This window comes from Actinia tenebrosa, unplaced genomic scaffold (assembly GCF_029948245.1).
Source record: "Actinia tenebrosa isolate PJP-AT-01 unplaced genomic scaffold, QUT_ActTen_1.0 PGA_scaffold0__85_contigs__length_37466705, whole genome shotgun sequence".
In the NCBI taxonomy this organism is placed as follows: Eukaryota; Metazoa; Cnidaria; class Anthozoa; order Actiniaria; family Actiniidae; genus Actinia; species Actinia tenebrosa.
The window spans coordinates 35,550,503-35,570,409 of NW_028292569.1; the positions used below are offsets into that span (position 1 = coordinate 35,550,503).

The 19,907-nt window shown below is 39.1% G+C and overlaps 1 long non-coding RNA gene across 1 annotated transcript; it reads right to left on the reverse strand.

The window, feature by feature from the left end:
- Positions 1 to 14,483: 14,483 nt before the first annotated feature.
- On the reverse strand, positions 14,484 to 16,211 carry LOC116297214 (uncharacterized). Its single transcript, XR_004197207.1, has 2 exons — positions 15,795 to 16,211; positions 14,484 to 14,675 (listed from the first exon to the last, which is right to left on the reverse strand). It is a non-coding gene; the product is annotated as an uncharacterized LOC116297214 (long non-coding RNA).
- Positions 16,212 to 19,907: the final 3,696 nt, after the last annotated feature.

Below are 19,907 nucleotides of genomic sequence, written 5' to 3' on the forward strand. Positions count from 1 at the left end.
CACACCCAGCGGCATCGACAGGGTCGATGTCCCTTAGAATGAGAAAGCCTCAGTTTAAGAATTACTACCAGCCTTCTAAGAAACAAAAAGATAGCGAGCTGGTCTTCGTAGGAGTTGCAGGGCTGGCAGGAGGTGTTGCTTTGGCGTATTTAGTCTAAGCTGCCTCTAGTGACGCGAAGCATGAGCGTCTAATATATATGATCGTCTTTTTGGAAAGCAACAAGAATAACTTTACCACTTATTTAAATCCCCCCATCAAAGCTCATAAGGTTCGGCTGGTTAGTTGCTCTTTGTACAATTCTTGGTATAATCTAGTCAATGGTATGGTCACCGTACTTAAGACGCCTGGCAATTATCAAGGTGAAATGCTACCCAATGGACATTACACACCAATCACCCTTGCTAAGGAGCTCGCCAAGCGCGGTTATACTCTCACCACAGGATTGCCGCACGAAATGACCCTCAAACATAATATGTCAAATTATTCAGTAACTTTTGGAAAGTCTGACCCATTGGGGTCTTTATTACGTGCCTCGGGAAAGACGATTACCAACACGGCCATACCCGTGAAATGGAAAGTCGCATCCTCTTATGAAGTCTATTGTGATTTGGTCCATAGTTACAGCAATGGAAAAAAGTCTTCTCTTATGTCCAAGTTTCTGCCCAAAGGTAATCCATTTGACCTGGTAGAATACACCCTCATTTCTTTGAGCTACGATTTGTCCCGCGAATTGGTAGAAAGCATAAATGTCACCATCAAAGTGGACGGAGAGACGGTGGACTTCAACGGGCGAAAGATCAATCTCGTCTTGGAATTCATATAATGCCCCGCGTAGAAGACAAACTCAAGAGGATTTACTATGGGCCTGAAGGCTATTGGAGAGGAGCGTCAGCTATCAAGAAACTTGCAACCGCGGCCAGGGTATCAGAAGAAACGGCCAAGAACTGGCCAAGGAAACAAACCCTCTGGCAGGTTTATCTTCCCGTGCCCAAGTACATTCCCAGGCCCAGCTTTACCGTAAATGCCCCCAATGAAGTTCATCAGGCGGATTTGCTTTTCTTACCGCACGACAAGGTGAGAAGAAAGACCTATAGATACGCTTTGGCCGTAGTTGATATCGCAAGCAGATACAAGGACGCCGAACCCATAACCAGCAAGGATTCTGGGGAAGTCGCAGAAGCCCTGAGTAGGATTTATAAGCGCGTTTTGAAATGGCCCAAGCTGCTGCAAGTGGATGCGGGGACAGAGTTCATGGGCGTGGTCACCAAGACCCTGAAAGACCACGGTACTAAGATTAGAAGAGCCGAAGCAGATTACCACAGGGGTCAGAGCATCGTCGAAAGATTCAATAAGACCTTAGCCGAGCGTCTCTTTGGATACCAGTATTGGAAAGAGCTGGAAGATCCTTCCAAACGCAACAGGGAATGGACTCAAAGGCTCCCCGGGGTCATCGCGGCCTTAAACAACGAGGAGGCCAGGGCTACGGGAATAAAACCTAAGGATGCTATGAAGAAGAAACACGTGGAACACAAGTCCTACGTCAGAAGTTCAAGGGCAGTCTTCCCCCAGGAAAAAAGAATAGGCGATGTCACGGTTCGATATCTCTACGAGCCGGGTGAATTAGAAGGAGGATCCAAAAGAGCTACGGATCCTAATTGGTCTTTGGAAACTTACCAGATCCGAAGTGTAATAGCTAAGAAGGGTCAACCCATCTTGTATTATCTTCACGATGGTCCCACGCGTGGGTTCGTCAAAGAAGAACTGCTTATCGTGTGATGTCCGAATGCTATCGTATGAATACCGTCATTACACATCCACCTCTTACCATCAAATGCGGACAGCGACACCTTTTCCTGGGTGATGTTATGCAGCTGATGCCCATAGCTGCGTAGGCTGTTCATCTTATGCCGCTGCTCCTTACGTGTACGTAGCACGTTTAGGTAGGACTCGTGCGTAATGTCCTTCTTAACAACGTACTTTTTTACGCCTTTAGCTTTCTTTTCCACGCCGTCCAGCTTTAGCACGCTGTACATCTTTGGTTTTAACTCCACGTATTCCACGATGGGCTTCCCAAGCATCTCATCCTTCATCTTCCCGATTACCTTCTTGTTCTTCGCGGAGTAAAGGAAGTGCTCCTTTGGGTAACCGCTTGTGTCGTACTCGTCTATGTCGGGTATGCAGTCTTTGTAAACGTCTTCCGTCTGCACTTCCAGTATTAAGGAATCGGTGTCGGTGTACAGAAGGTGACACCGGTCTTCGTACTTCGGCTTTAGTTTGTCGTAGTAGAACTCGTACATGAGCAGCTTTGATAGGTCTAACACTGTGAACCCCATGTATACGGGCTTGTTCAGGAATAGGTTCGCCTTCTTCATATGAATCACGTAGAAGTTTAACATTTCTACGTATCTGACGAATCCCGGCTGGGAGACGTATGCTTCTGCGTCCTCTCTGGTGCTAGCTATCTTGATGCTTACATGCTCGCGTATGTTCTCCATCGTCTTACCAAACACTGAGTTGTTCATTAATTTGAACAGGTTCTTCTCGAAGTCGTTCTTGGCAGCTGTTCGCTTTTGGGTGTTAGAGTCGATATAGGAGCGCATCCATGGCTCCTGCGTGAACTTTAACACTCGGCGTATCTTCTTCACGCGCATGCCGTGCCGCACGTAGAATTGCAGGTTGCGGTAGTGAACGACGTACTTCTTTTTGTCCATCAGGTTCATCGTTAGCTTCCTGTAGGGTTTGTAATTGGGACACATTTGCTTTTGCAGGGGACTTAGCTGCTTAAACGGTATCTCTATCGCTTCTGGTGCTAGTGGGAACTCGTCGTGTGCGTCGTGCAAATGCTCCGGGTACTCTAAATCCACCTCCAGGACGTAACCCTTGTCGGATTCCTTGTCTACGCCTAGGTAAAACTCTATGGGCTTTACGTCGTCCCATTCGAAGTCGCGTACGGGTAGATACTGCGACATTGCCCAACCGTAGAGGTTGTTTGCGTCTAAGTAGAAAAGGTACGTGGTTGGTTCCTCGGGGTCGTGCTCTACTAGTGGGTTGTTTGCTCGTACGTATCGCCTGCTGGGCCCGCAAACCCCGCCGCGGATACCGTCTTCCATGAAGCGGTACATGTCGTACTCCGTTAGTAGATCCAGTTGCGCGTTCGTCTTCTTCAGCAGGGCACTCCAACTGAGCCCTGGCGCGGTGTAGAAGTTAGCGGGGTCCAACCCGTAGTATTCCATAGCCATCTTTCGAAAGCTTTGAAAGACGTCAGCCAGCAGTACCACGTCCGAGCGTAAGTAGATGTCGTGGTAGTCTCCCATCGTTTGACAGTCATGCTTCTCCCACACGTCTAATGCGTGCTGGTACTCTTCGTCCTTTATACCGGACTCGGTTAGGGTGCTGTAGAATCTCTCTTTGGGTGGTAGGGGCTCCTCAAAGCGCTCCCAGGAGTCCATGTACTCATATGGGTACACTCCCTTTCGTTCCGCGCCGTATTGTTGGGAGATGGGGAACTCCGTGTTGTATTTCACAAGGTTTGCTAAGGAGTCCGCCATGAATTGTTGTGAGTCTAGGAACTTCAGTTTGCCTACCGTTACGGACATGTAACGCTCTTTGTTGTTGGGTATACACTTTACGTCGGAACCGTCTGTGCCTTGTAGGAGCAGGTGGGAGTCATACCCGCGGAGGTTGTGAAAGAACACGGGAATCTCCATGTCTGGATCCATGTGCGTTCTGCATCTCCAGTGGGCTGCTCCTACGTATTCACCCGTCGCTTGGTTGTAATCCAGGACCTTATCCATATAGAAGTCTTCTACGAATCTTTTGTGGCAGTGGATGCAGTGCGTGAATGGCTTTCCTGCTTTCTCACCTTTCTTGTAGTACGTACCACATTTGAAGTGCGCTTCTCCTAGGTATTTACCCTCCTCATCCCAAGCTTTTTTGGCTTGTCTACCGTATTGTAGGAGCCTCTGCTTGCATACGTGGCATTTCTTTGTCTTCGCGTATGCTTCTTGGTTTTCTTTGGTGAATGCTACCTTCTTTGGTTTCCTCAATTGTCGCCTTATTTGCTCTTCCTCTTCCCTCAGCGCTTCTAGGAATTTATTAGCTGCATTCTTACCCCCGTAGATGACTGGTCCGTCTGTTTGCCCATCTGAACGCACTACGATGTACCCGTAAGAGCAGATCTCGTGTAATCCCAGCCTTTTCGTGGCACCATTCTTTTGGTCTTCTTTCGTAATGATTGCTTCGAAGTCTGCGTAAATCACGTACGGCACTCGGGCTTGCTTCTTGTGGTCTGCATACTCTAACTCCTTTTGGGTGGGCAGCTGTATGCGCTGTGCTACTTCCTCAACGCCACGGCAGATATCATCGTGTTCCTTTAAAGACTTTGCGGAGGTAAACGATAACAAACAACAATCACAGAAGTACTTCTTACCCTTATGCTTCGTATGTCTGTAAAACAGTCTGCTAATATGTTTGACCCATGAGTAGTGTCCGCCGTGGTAGAAGAGGTGTATTCGCTCTCCTTCGCTCTTTGACAGCACTAGTGGCACTATCGTTTTGGTCTCTTACCCCGTAGACGTTAATGGCTAGGTCATTTTCCTCCTCGAATATTGGGATATCTAACAGCTGCATTGGGAACTCCACGCCATCCCACTCCAAGTCGTCGGTTGGGTAATTGCTTGTCCTACATGGATTATTGTCTACTGGATACAATGCTGACCTTATTGCCCACATGAAGCATCTGTTGTCTTCATTCTTCACGTTTACTATTGCTTTCTTCCTTTCTACCCATATTGGCAGTGGTACGTAACTTCCTCCTCGTATTGGTACGTACCTTGCCATGCTGATGTCCATTCCCATGACCTCCTCCACTATCCAACCTGATCCTTCTCTCGTGTAGTTAGACAGCGACTCCGTGATTGCTTCTAAGGCTTCGTTAAGCGACCTGTCCAGGTTCGTGGACTCTAATATGACCAGCGACTTCGATCGCAGCATCGCTGTCGTCGTTACCTCATCTTTTGACAGGCTTACTTCCACCATTATGCTCGCTTTCAGGGCTCCTAATTCTTCTATGCCTTTTCGTAGCGTCCTTTTGACCTTCCTTTCTGACCTCGTCCAAAACTGCCTAACATCAATCTCACCGTTACCGGGTATTGACACCGTCTCGAAGTTGGTTTGGGATTCCATATATATTAGGAAATATTATATGCTTAGTTCCAAGCCCTTTTCAGATCGTCGTAGTCATGCTTACAGTCCTGGCAATGCCAATACAACTTCACCTTCGTATCAAACTTCTTACCACATTTACAATCATAGCTGCTCAAACACTTCGTCTTCATCTTCAAATGCTTCTTCAAATCCGCTGCTCTCTTAAAAGTCCTCTTACAATCTTCGCACTCCATATATAGACTAATAGATTTAACCTAATAGACGCGGGATGCGGGTAATCTCCTACTGAATCGCGATGGTCACTTTACGCGGGTGATCCTCGTGTGGTGGTTGTTTTAGAACCCCCATCCCCTATACTACTTAGGCTTCCCAAAGATTTACTGTTCTTGGATAAAAAGACTATCTGTGAGATTCAGTGACACATTGATCTGACTGCGAGAAAAAGAGTGTTTCTTTACATGGCTTGATTTTCTTGTAGCCTTTTTTAGGTTGTTGCGTGAGTTGACTGCCACAAGGCCATTTACAACCTTAAACAACAGCTCTACGATGAGCAAGAGATATAATAGACAATTTAGCTTTTTTAGCATTTCAGTCACGCTTGCCAGAGGGTGGTATTTCGAAAGTACCCAGTGGGCTGTGCGTTTCTGCACAAATTTATAGTCCCTAAAACCTGCTTTCTTTTAAATATCTTCCTCAAATGTATATTTATTCTCTTAGTGTCTTCTTTCTTCTCTTGTATTCATTTTTATCTGAACACGTTTTCTTCGCATAGGCATAAGTCCCCCCCCCCCCCAGTTTTTGCCAATTCTCCGATTCCATCGACATCGTACCGGCGGAAAATGCCGGGTCACGTGACATTCCACCTGGAAGCAAATTAGGACATTTTCATGATGGCTTCATTGACCTCTACTACCAGACTCCCTTGCACACTCTCTTTTGTTCAGTTCATTAGCACCAACTGTCTTACTATTCTCACGAGGAAACACAAATTTAAATAAGAAAGAAAATTCGCAAAGGATTGTGGTAGTGGGAGTCAAATGACACCATCATGCAAACGTCTTATTTCTTCTCTTTCTTTTGGATTATCTTGTTTATAGAACAATTGACAATTCAATATCTCAAGTCTTGTGATTTTTTTTATTGAAGATCATCTTATTTTTAAACTTATCATTTGAAATAGAATTGAGAGTGGCAATAAAATAAGTTGAGGCCTGATATCGATTCGTCTTTATTTGCATAAACTTTAACTTGGATTTTCTCTATCAAACTTGGTTAATTTCGTAAAGAATTCGGTACAATATCAGGGCCGTAGCCACCGGTACGGTTGGTCCGGTTTCAACCGGACCAACTTTCGGGAAAAAAATATAAGAAAAATATTTTTAAAATGCAAGAAAAACCGAAAACCCTCGAAAACCGGACCAATCAGAAATTTGTGGCTACGGCCCTGAATATGAGAACATACATCATGAGTTTTTTAAGCCGTTTAATAAACTCGCAGATCGTGTTTTATCGGGTCTAAAACCACTCGGCTAATCCTCGTGTTTTATACCCGATAAAACACTCCTGCTCGTTTATTAAACGAGACCAAATTTCTTTTCATTGCTCTTCAATCCCAAGCGTTTTTCGCTAACTAAAAGTGAAGCTTCATCAGAACTTATCAGGCTGCCTGTGTTTCTAGAAGCCATTTTTTCTAGGAGATTGGTATCATACGCTGACTGATCGCGGGCGCAGTGTCCTGGATAACTGGCGACGATGATTTGCCTTACGATGTTTACACACTTGTAATAATTATTTTTCATCATATAAAAATATCCCATATAATGTTTGAACTAGAAAGGGTCTTGACGCAAATGTCGCCTAGGGCAACGCCATTTCTTAAATATTTTTCTCTCTCTCTGTAAAAAGATTTTTATCCAGCATAATAATCTTCATTAAGGTTTAAAAGTCAATAGGCCTTTTGCAACAACAGGTCACGTGACCCTACCCCCCGTAAAAAGGGACGTTGTGTCAAAATGAACAACAGAAATGGAAAGAACACCTCGAAATTAGTAAGAAACCAAAGTTTCAGCTTATGACATGTAACACAGGAGAAATGGCATTAAATACAAAATCGAATATTTTATAAGGATTTGTATGGGAAAATGTCCTGGAGGGCAAGCTATGCCCGCCAGCACATTTTCCCATACAAATCCTTATAAAATATTCAATTTTATATTTTATGCCATTTCTACCATAGTCAACATTATAAGCTAAAACTTTGCTTTCTTACTAATATTGAGGTGCTCTTTCGATTCCTGGTGTTCATTTTGACACAACGTCTCTTTTTACGGGGGGTAGGGTCACGTGACCTGTTGTTGCAAAAGGCCTATTGAAGGATATCTTAAGCTATTCTAGATATTTGATATTTCAGATATGGTGCATAATCCTTTTAAGTGCATCGTTAGAAAGTGAATTCTTCGCTTTGGTGTTAGTCTAAGATATAATCCTTTGAGATGGTGAAGTAGATGTTATCTCTTGTTTGTGTCGTACGTAACTAGAATCATTTGTTCGTTCTCTCCATGGCATTTTTTTAGGCTTTTCTAAATTGTCCTTATTTCACGGACCCGGAGAACGAAAACCCTTGAGGCAGAGGAGAGAACCAACAAGCAACTCTACTCGCATATCTCACTCGCATTACTAAAGCAGCGCGCACCTCCCGTACTTCACGCTTTAAAAAACACGTGTTTCTCAGCAGGGTTCTCTGGTTTTCCTCCCTGAAATTTAATGTTGATTTCAAAAATGCAAAGAAAAATGGGGTGTCTCGAGCTTGTTTTTGAGATAATCGCTTCGGAATTACATGCGTTTGTACAATTTTGGAAGAAAAATAGCGAAAATCAAGCTCTGTACAAAAAAGTCATAAAACCAAAACTAAGGAAGAAACATGAGTTCTCTCCGAACACGTAACTTACACTATATTTATAAAATGCTTGTAGACAATGGGATTTTTTTTTATATATATTTATTTATTTTGTTCAGGTTCTACGGTGTGCAAGTTATCGTAAAAATTGAGCACAAAACAAACACAACGCTTTTTTACATTGTTCTAATAAACAGAATTGTCTTAAACTTTGAAAAATGATGGAATATTACCTGTTATTCCGAAAAATGACAAAAGAATATAGATTCCCGTGCAAAATTTGAGGGCTTTGCCCTCTTGAAGTTCAAAACGTGTATGGTTCTTCAATAAAATCGTGAAGATTATTCAGCGGTTTTTGAGCGCGCGCACATCGTGGGCTCAAATCGAATGTTGAAAAGTAGTCGGCCACCTTAATAATGACAATATGATTATTTAATCACGAGCAATTTATTCTTAATACTGTATTCGTAGTTTTCAGTTCGGTTCAGTCAGTCTTCCCCTCACTATCTGCAGCTCGCTCGTTCGCTCGCACTTCATATTATACGTTAGTTCCAAAATGTGTTTATCTTGGTTTTTTTTAATCCCATTTAGAACAGTTAAGATCCTCTTGAATCAATTCATTCCTGCAGATAGATCAACCATTCAATGTAGTCCGTTTTCAGCTCATCTTGCACGCGATTTCTTATTAGTTATTATCTGATCATTAAATATTGATTAGATCAACTTAGAAGATTAACCTCAACACTGCAGAATATGTTATCCGAAAATACTTAGTTTGTTTTTATTTTCTATTTTTAATGTGCAGGTTCCCCGCGATAATCAAGCATGAGGGAGGTTTGGAAACAAACGTCAACGCCCTGTCTTGGCTGGGTCAGGTAAAAAGGTAATTACATTAATTAGTTTTGTGAATGAAAGTAGAAACTTCCTATTGCTCTGTTCTGCTCTGCTCTGCTCTGCTCTGCTCTGCTCTGCTCTGCTCTGCTCTGCTCTGCTCTGCTCTGCTCTGCTCTGCTCTGCTCTGCTCTGCTCTGCTCTGCTCTGCTCTGCTCTGCTCTGCTCTGCTCTGCTCTGCTCTGCTCTGCTCTGCTCTGCTCTGCTCTGCTCTGCTCTGCTCTGCTCTGCTCTGCTCTGCTCTGCTCTCTGCTTTGCGCCGCTCTGTTCTGCTATGCTGTGGTCTGCTCTCCTCTCCTTATTTCGATAGTGTTCCATTTTGATTGACATATACTTCTTGCGGATCAGGTTTTGGTATCTTGTAGTACGAACACAACAGGCCAAACGATTTTTTGTCAAAGCCAATTTTTGTCATGAATCAAAATGACTCGGACAATTTTTGTCGGTCTAGTGCCAACGGGCCCTTAAGGCGCTGAAATACGAGACACAAAAACGTTCAACTTGTCGCGCAACATTGTTGCGGTGCAAGTTCGAAAAAAATGTTGCTCGTTTTACATCCTTGCTATCTATCCAACTTGTTACGCAACAAAATCTAATGTTGCAAGTTGGGACTATCACGGTGATATTCTGCACGCTGATTGGCTACGAGCTACATAATTCAAGATGGCGGCAGCTTCTACACATAAAATGTTGCGTGACAAGTTGGACGAGTGATAAAAAAACGAGCAACAAATCGCAAATTTGGACAAGTTGGACGTTTTTGTGTCTCATATTTCAGCGCCTTTACTAGAAAAATTTTTTTAAACTGCCTTAGCCTAGACCTGAATCAATTAATAATATCAAATAAAGTCAAGACTGTAAACTATGACAAATATATTTCATCACCATTAGAACTGAATTCTGTTAAAGCTCTCAACATGTTTTGATTGAATTGTGAAAACAGATCGTAATCTAATAGGTATTCAGACTCATTAGTTTTATACTCTATTGGCAAATGTCGCCTGATTGACCGTCGTTTTTGACAACTTTTGAAAGGAGAGCAGTTTTCGTATGTGTGGGAAAGGATAACAGCCTTAACTACGGGTTGTGATTGGATGGGTTACTGAGTCACTATCAGCATCCAATATGTCATTATTCTCTTAGGAATGTTTCAAACCACCTATAGTAAACATCATCCGAAAGGGCTGCCACTTTAATTTTCTTAGGAATGATTACAAACCACCTATAGTGAACATCATCCGAAAGGGCTGCCACTTTAATTTCCTTAGGAATGATTACAAACCACCTATAGTGAACACCATCCAACATGGCTGCCACTTTTATTCTCTTAGGAATGATTACAAACCACCTATAGTCAGAACATCATCTAACATGGCTGCCCCTTTTATTCTCTTCACCTCGCTTTCCCTAACATAACCCCTTCTCTACCTCCCAATTAAGCGCGTGCAATTTGCCTTGCTTTCGTATTTAATAGTCATGACCGCTAACGGTGATGTACAGCCGTTCAATTATTATTACCGGATATGAAGTTATCTTTCCAATTAAGTTTATCTTTCGGCGTAAAACTCACCAACATCGCAAAAGTCACGTGCACAAGCTGTCTTCTACTACGGCACAAACTACAACGATATTCAATCGAACGAAAAAGAAAGCAATGAAATTTCCAAGTTTTTCTTGCTCCCTGTAGATAATCAAGTATTTGATGGTCAATACAGCGAGGCAGGTGATTTAGAGAACCGTTTCCTTTCTATCGGCTTCCAAAAAGTTCAGATCCAAATCAGGTTAATTAATTATGTTTTCTATCACTCAATCATGTCAGAAATGGTAGCTCGTTTTCTGAAGTAGGATTACATTTAGTCTTTGTAATCAAGCCGACCTTGTTGGCTCATATTTGAATCGATGTGACGTTTATTATCAAGGTGATTCAGTGTTTTCCACTATTTCTGGCATCGTAAAGCTGAGCCATTCAGAGTTGTGAACATCTGGAACTATATTCTATTCAATTTGCTTTGGGTATCTCGATCTGGAGACAAGTAAATTTTTGTAACTCAGCCAAAAAAAAAAAGATTGTTGGTCTATGTAGTTGAAACCATATAGATTTCTCTATATCTGAACGCGAGGGATTTCTCCCAAAGGTGAGTAAATACATCAGAAACGTGAAGGAAGATAGCGAAAGGCTTCAAATGCGACTTATTGATGTCGTACGCTTCACAAATCAGAAGAAAACTAACATTTCACGACCAAAGAATTACAGATACTCGTAAAAAAGTATTCATTCGAAATCAAACTATTTTATAGCTAACTCAAATAAAAAAAAAAGAAAAAGAAAAAGAAAGATAAAATAATATAATACATAATAAAACAACAGTAAAAACAAAGTTGATGCAGCTAATCCTAAAATAATTAGTCAGTATATTTGACTGCATCGTCTTTCGATAGATGATACGATTAACTTTGCTTTAAATCTGGCTTTGAATGGAGCCTAGTCTTTCGGTAGAACATTTCTGATCCCATGAATATTTAATATTACAGTGATAATCGATTTTATTTCCGGTTTAGAAGTAGCTTCTGTACCAATATTTACCGTATTTACCGATGAGGTTTTCACACACCGCGCATATGTCTTTAATTGACTTCCCTTTATTTTCGCATGCGTTTTGCTTTTGCTGTGTTTCCCCCCTTTTTTTTCTTCTTATAGAATGTGTTTAGTGTAACTATATATTTTCTCAATGTATCATGAGAATTTCAGTGGATATAGTGGATTAGAAAATTAGAAAATTATTAGAAAAAGGAATGTTTTTATCAGCCAATAACACGCGCAAAGTAGTTGGTTGGAAGGTATGCACTTTATCTATCCCGACGTTGTCATGGAAACTTTTTGATTGACGGCCACCATGATCCTTTCACGTGTCTTTCCTCTCGTTCGCTCGGCCAGGAGGATGTTGCTTGGATTCTTGTAGGTATGTACCTTTAGTTTGACTTCTATCGATTTTTTTCGAGTGTTTTATTGCCGAAAGTATCTGTCATAAAGACAAAGTGGAAGCACGAGAGGGGTGGTAGATTCCCCATGTCACATGAAATGCGCTCGCATTTACTGCAACTAAGTCATCCTCTTTTACACGAGTCTCTTAGTAATCATGCCTCCCTTGCCAAACAAAAGTATAAGCATTTTTTAAAAAATTTAAACATGAGGTATGCCTCGTCTTTCAAACCTCGAGTTCCAGTTTCACCGGAGTTTCACAACCTTTAACACTAAACAGCGCCCGGGGGTACTCTTGCCCGTTTAGGGTAGAGATGTGCCGCTGAGCCCACTGAATCGCTGAAATTCATACCCTGTTCCAGAGCAAGATCGCTGAAAACCATACCCTGTTCCGGCTTTGCGAAAAGATACCCTGTTCCAGAGAGGAGAGAGCGTGATTTCATATACCCTGTTCCAGAGCGAAAGCGATTTTATATACGCTGTTCCAGTGTAGAATTGCTGAAAACTATACCCTGTTTGGCGGTACGTACCCGTATAGCGAATATAGGGGAGTACCCCCCCCCCCCCCCCTCGGGAAACAGCGGTACACATCTAACCATCTTTCCATCGTTCTTCATAGAGCGATTTCCTAAGTCTTTGGGTTATCTTTATCAACGTTTTGACTCCTTTTCCTAAACGGTATTTTATGAACAGTTTGAGATAATTATATTGGAGTGTGTTTTGAGGGCTCTGTTATGTTGTCTTGAGTGTTTTCGATAATCGGATCTAACGCAACATTTGACCTTCTACGACTGCATATCATCAAGCAAATTGAAAATGCGTGGGACAAGACTGATAGTCATGGTTTTATGCTCAAATTAACAGCACTTTTAGTGGATTAACCTTGGCTTTGTTTTGATTTCTTCACTTAAACAGCGTTCACCTGGGATAAATGAACTCATTATCATCTGTTCTAATGTCGTGTCATATTAGTATTAATTAGTATTAGTATTAATTAATATTAGTATTAGTATTAATTAATATTAGTATTAGTATTAATTAATATTAGTATTAGTATTAATTAATATTAGTATTAGTTTATTCTTTAGTATTTTTATTATTTAGTCTTCGTATTCTTCATCTTCGTCTTCGTTTCTTCTTTCGTTTAGTCTTTATAGTCATTAGTTCATTAATCTTAGCTTCTATATTCATTCTTAGTATTAGCTTATTGTATTGCATTAATTAGTTTAGCATTAATTAGTATTAAGCATTAATTAGTATTAGCATTAATTAGTATTAGCATTAATTAGTATTAGCATTAATTAGTATTAGCATTAATTAGTATTAGCATTAATTAGTATTAGCATTAATTAGTATTAGCATTAATTAGTATTAGCATTAATTAGTATTAGCATTAATTAGTATTAGCATTAATTAGTATTAGCATTAATTAGTATTAGCATTAATTAGTATTAGCATTAATTAGTATTAGCATTAATTAGTATTAGCATTAATTAGTATTAGCATTAATTAGTATTAGCATTAATTAGTATTAGCATTAATTAGTATTAGCATTAATTAGTATTAGCATTAATTAGTATTAGCATTAATTAGTATTAGTATTAATTAGCATTAGTATTAATTAGTATGAGTATGAGTATTAATTATTATTAACATTAGTATTAGTATCAATATGTATTAGCATTCGTATTTGTATTACTATTACTATTAGCATTACTATTCATATTAGTATTAGTACTGATATTAGGCATTGGCATTAGAATCATCATCATTACCATCATCATCATCATCATCATTATTATTATTATTATTATTATTTATTATGTCATGTCAAATGGTAGATTCCTTCAGTCTCCACTGGGGATAACCATCAGTAATGGTGTTAGGCATATTTATAAAGATTTTTGTGTTCACATCTGTGATCCTTTGAGCCATTCCTTAACCTTTTCACTGTTTTCTCCAAGACTATCCCAAATTGTTACGCATCCTTGAAAACAAAAATTAAAGCAAAGTTACTGTATTACGTCCATGTAGGGTACATTGGTACGCACGGAACTTATCTCGCATTTGGTCACCATGTTTCTTTTTCGAATCACGCCCCACCTCCCACACACACTCCTCCCGAAAAAAAAAAACGATGGTGAAAGACTTGATAGACTAAAGACGTTATGGTGGGTAGATATCATTTAAATCTTTGAATAATGCTAGACATAATTCTACCAAGGTGTAAAAATTCTAGCGGTTGACCAAAATAGTGTCGTACAAATCCTGAAAAGAGTGGAGGAAGAGGGCTGAGAAGAAAGTAATGTCTCCTGAAAGCGGGCACAATATATTTTGCCTTTTTTTGTATTGCGTCTTTAGTAAACTTACGGCCCTCTGATTCTTAGTCTGCTCCGCAGCCGTCGCGGGCCCGTGAGGATCTGGGACCGAAACCTGATTCTGAGATCCTAGGAAATCGAATTTCAATTTAGAGTTGTTGATTTTTTCGGAGGAAGGTAGACCGGAGAACCGGGAATAAAGCTCTCGAAGTAACAACGCATCGACCAATATTAGTATTATCAGTACATATCAGGTTTTGCTGTAGGCTAAGGGCACAATAATTCAAACCAAATAAACAACACATTAAGATGTTTGGGTTCCCATCTATAGACGTTACAGTACAGTTATTAACAGAACCAATACGATAGATAACATGTTACGAATGCCCCACACAGGCCAATCTTGCCGGAACCGACAAGTTCCTGAAAGAAATAACAAAAATATCATTTTTAATGCATTTGATATGAATTCAAAGTGTTTTCAATTATACCGTAGAATATCTTCGCTATTTTAACTCTCGTTATTCCAATTATCTGCTTTCGGCATCGATTAATCAACCCAAGAGTTGTCCAGGTCAAAGAAGACGAAAATAAATGTAATCATTATTAATGGCCTTTTCTTTTTGCCTTGACGTTGCGGTTGTTTTGATGTTCAACTGATCGAAGTGTTGAACCGAAAAATAGAACGTCTTGCGCACGCATTTTGGTGCGCGTGGGTGCGATGCACTGAGTGCATCACCAGAATTTTAACTTATGACTTAATTTTGACGACGTGAACTCAAAGCAGTTGCGTTGGTACGATCACGATCGATACTTAAATATATACTCGCCTAGCAGAAGGAATTTCCATTACAGTGGTAATTAAAAAGAGCGACCTAGAACTAACCGAACAACAAGCGAATGATCACGTGATCGACACATTATTATTATTATTATTATTATTATTATTATTATTATTATTATTATACAGCTTCTCATTAATCCCATATAGGTAACTGTCCAACTATTTTCTTAATTGGACAGGTCTTGTTGATATGGGATTAATTAGGCAGCTACATAATTAATAGGTAATGGGATTTCATGCTCCCCAATCAAGAAATAATTAGACTCGAAAAATTCCTCTGACTACCAAATTGGAAGTCCTCGGAATTTTCCTCGTCCAATTATTTCTTAATTGGACAGCATGGAGTCCTATTACATATACAAACTATTACAATACACTCAACCAAATCACTCGATTCTGATTGGTCAAGAGGAGTACAATTAAATCCCAAATTGTACTTTGTAGAGTCCCAATTAAGTTGCTCAGTTTTGTTGAGTGTATTATAAACAAAAAATCGCACAATCTGCTCGTACAATTCTGAATTTATAGATACTCGTGATGTTTTGAAAGTTCTCAAATTGAACTCGCCTAAAGGCTCGTCCAATTTTGAAAACGTTCAAAACATCATTCGTACCTATAAATTACGAATTGTACTCAAGATCGTGCAATTTACTATACAAAGTCAACAATGGTAGCGTGGCATTTCACTTGTTTCTCACCTCTGGGCACTCGGGGTCGATACTTGAACTCGGCACCACATGCGACCAGAGTTTGTTTTGTCTCTCCCCTTAATCGAGGGGCTTTCTCTGTCTTTCCTCCCTCCGCTGAAAACAAGCTAAACTTTGATTTTATCTGTCAGTAGTTATCCGTGCGTTTACTTTGATCAGCCTAGAGGTTGTTACAGGGCCGGTTAATGTCTGGATTTGGTTTATTGTTTTCAGTTGTTGCTGTTTTAGTTGCTGTGGATGTTGTCCGTTTGTTTTCGCTGTTTCGCTGTTGCTGATGATTTTACAGCTGCTGCTTTAGCTCTTATAACCATCTCCACAGTTATGCCTCATTTTCACTTTCTATCATCCAATCAGCTCCTAGTTCCTAGTTCCCTCTCTAACAACATATCCTCTTCTCGTGCAGGAAGTCCACGCTTCATTTCGATGACTCGGACGCGACGAACGACAAGATCCAAAGGTATAATATAACAGATTCCAGCCAAGCTACGAACATCTATCAGATCTTCATTTGCCTCAAAAAAGACAGCTTCTTTCTTTATGATTAGCTTGTAAGGTAAGCAAGACTTGCAATTTTATAATCGCTTTTAGTTTGTTTAAATTTGACAAAAAATACCCTTATTTTTTCGTATTGTATATCTCTATGTAAACATCTACAGTAAACATCTTAGAGTGAATCCTTTAGCATGGTTCATTTTGAGTTGTTTTTCAACTCATAGGCTTACTATTTTTCCAAGACAATTTCTAAAATTAGTACCTAGATTGAAAAAGTGGGTCAAGAAAAGATAGTTTAATTGCCTCCGCGCGCAAATTCCACTTCAATGCCAATCGCCTTTTTTCGTGAAAACTCGAACTTGAATAATTTCTTGCTTAAAAGCTTATAAACATTCTTTTTCACAGCACCAATCCTGTCTAATTTTATCTTTTAGAGATATCTTTATGTGCTATCTTATGAATGAACCCACTCTAAATTTCTGATGAAGTGTCAAGAAAGCAAGAAATAAGGCAAACAATTTGCCATGCTAGGAATTAAAGTCGTCTATGTTTTTCTTTCGCGCTGAGAGTTTAAAATCTTTCTTGATTTCTCTGAAATGAACTTTTTTTTCAGCCTATGAAAAAGTGTTTTTGAATTTTTTGGGTGTGTAGGTTTCCTAGACTTAATAGTATTGAATTTGATTGTTAAAATAGCAATATTTATTAGGACATCATCCAGGAACTAAGACGACTACTGAGCCTGAATTATTTATATTTTTATCATTTTTATTAGTACTTCGTTAGAATCGATTTTGAAATGAAAATGCGTTTGAGCATGTAGGGTGCCTCTTGAATTGCTATGGGCCCATTTTTATATTATCTACTATATATAAAAAACTACTTCCCTTTTTCTTACTTTTGTTTGTTTGTGGTTTTTTTTTTTGTTTTTTTTTTTTTTTTTTCCGTTTTTGTTTTGTTTTGTTGTTTTTTTTCTCTTTTTTTTTTCTTTTTTTCTTTTCTTTTTTTTTTCTTTCCTTTTTTTTTCTTCTTTTATTTTCTTTTTTTTTCTTTTTTTTTTTGTTCCTTCTCTTTCTCTCGTTTTCCCCTTTTTTTCTTGCTTCTTCTTTATCTCATTTTCTTTTTTCTTTCTTTCAATACACTAGCCTAGTAACGCTTATCATATTCATGATCATGCTTCAACCATTAACCTATATCAACAATGGTTCCAGTACATCCATTGTATATTGCACGATCAGTACGCTCGATACCGAAACGGCTTTCTTTTCTTTTTTTACCCACTGCGGTAGTAAGTACGAAACAAGACTACACACCTATTTTTAAAGCAAATATTCTATCGTCTAGAAAATCGGTAATTATTTGTCAAAAAGGGACAAAATCTTTTTTACAATCAATTATGTCAAAGCTAATGGTTCTTCCAAATCAGATTACACCACCGAGAATTTATCTTCATTTCTTCGTGACTCGGTCGGAAAAAACATTTCAAAAACCCAGCCAGATTATGCTGCAAATGCTCTGAAAACCTATACATTAATGGTCTAACAACTAGGAAACACTCACTGAGATGGCAGTTCCACCTGTGCGCTTGAAATAGGTCCAAATGTAAATCATAATTCTCGCTTAATAACTAAGCGGGTTTGGCGCTTGCTTTATGGTTTTAAGGAATTTAAACTAATTTTTTCTCTTTGATGGTGTGAAAATTAGGAAGTGATAAAAATAACTCGCTACGTTAAACAGACTCAGCAGGTCCCCGAATTGGTTTTGAGTTGCTGAAGCTTGCGTAAAGGGAATGAGAAAGAGGCAGACCCTTGTACTGCTTATTGAAAAAAAATCTTTACATAGAGTTGTCACGGAATTTAATTTCATAGAGTCCTAGATCGAAAACAAGCGTAGGTTAAAAGCCTATGGTCTTTGTAATCCCAAATTAATGAGGCTGGCTTTTGACGACTGCCAGATTTCTTCGTTTACTTTAGTCCATCGCTGACAATATTTTAAGCTATAATAGTGCTAAAGGAGGTTGTAAGGCTCCTACATGACAGAAGGCACACAGAGAGATCAAAATACATAGTTTCTAGGACCAAGAATGATGGGCTCCTTGAGAAAATAGATTAAATGAATGTGTATAGAATATCCTTTCAATGCATTTGGAAACCAAGGAACACGGACCGCCCTAAAAAGTGAGGGGTGGGGTTAGCCCACGCGGTCCCTAGAGCTTCAATAACAGTTTATTTCTGTGTTTAACATTTCTGCTTTCTGTTTGTTGTGACAAGAGGGCGGTGATGGATTGCTTTAGTGATGATGATCAGAGAGGCAGTGATGAATTATCATGTACCAGTGAAAAACTAGGGTATAATATAAATTCTTCCTTGGTTTCCTTCTTTCTTTCTCTCTCTTTTTCTTTTCTTTCCATGTTCTTTTCTTTTCTTTCCATTTTCTTTTTTTTCCTTTCCATTCTCTTTTCTTTTCATTTTCTTTTCATTTTCTTTTCTTTTCTTTCCATTTTCTTTTCTTTTAATTTTTTCCTTCCTATTTCCATTTTCTTTTTTTTCTTTGTTCTCTGTTTTTTGGTTTTTTTTTCATTTCCATTTTCTTTCTCTGTTTTTCTGTCTTTCTTTGTCTTTTACTTTCTTTCTTTCTTCTCCCTGTGTTTCTTTTTTCCTTTCCCCCTTGTTTTTCTTTATCCTTCTAATTTTCTTAATCCTTCATAATTTTTTTTCTTCTTTTCCTCCCTTCGCTTCTCTTTTTCAGTTTCTTTCATTCAAAAAAGCATAGCCGAGATTCCTAGAACAAATAAAAAATCGTTTGTTGATTCTTTTTTACACATATATGAATTTAACACATGAAAAAAATCCATCCCACGTTTTCATTTTGACATCTTCATTTTCTTTTGGCGCAATATTGAGAATCTGCTCGATTTGGACTTCCAAACAACTTTAGAACGTTTAAAACACTACCCTTTTAACTTCTTATCCAGTCTTGATTCACCAAAATTCATAGCTTTCTGTAATATAATATCCGTTCAAGCGGCGCTGTCCCTCAAAAGCTATATTATCAAACAATCTTTGAGGCTATTATTTGCTCTTACCTGACAGACTGATTGCAAATAATGTAGCTTAATATGTAAAGTAGTTGGCAAGCAATCAACCAAGACACTCTCTTCCGTTTTACGCGCTAAGGACTTGTAGTAACTTAAATTTGGTAACCCAATTCCTCGAGTTTTGACAGCACCTGGTAGAAATGTTGACATAGGCTCGGGGATATGTATATGTACATGGTGTTTGAAATCTCAGTTAAGAAAATGTCTACAGCACCATAATAAACTCCATCACAAACCTGGCTGGAAAACATCAATGCTTAAAAAAACTCAAAAACTCAACTTCAAATTATTGTCATCATCATCATTAATTCATTATTTAATGTCTATTAATATCTTTCGGTTGAAATACGACATTTTCCTTTCTTCAGTTCTTCTAATATAGACTTTAAAATCTTAGTTAAAATTTATCAACTTATCAATAAACTGGCTGCTGTTTATTTATTTTATTATTATTGTTTTCGTTGAGGTTGTTGCGTTTGTTTGTTTGTTGTTGTTGTTTTTTTCCCCCTTTTTTTCAG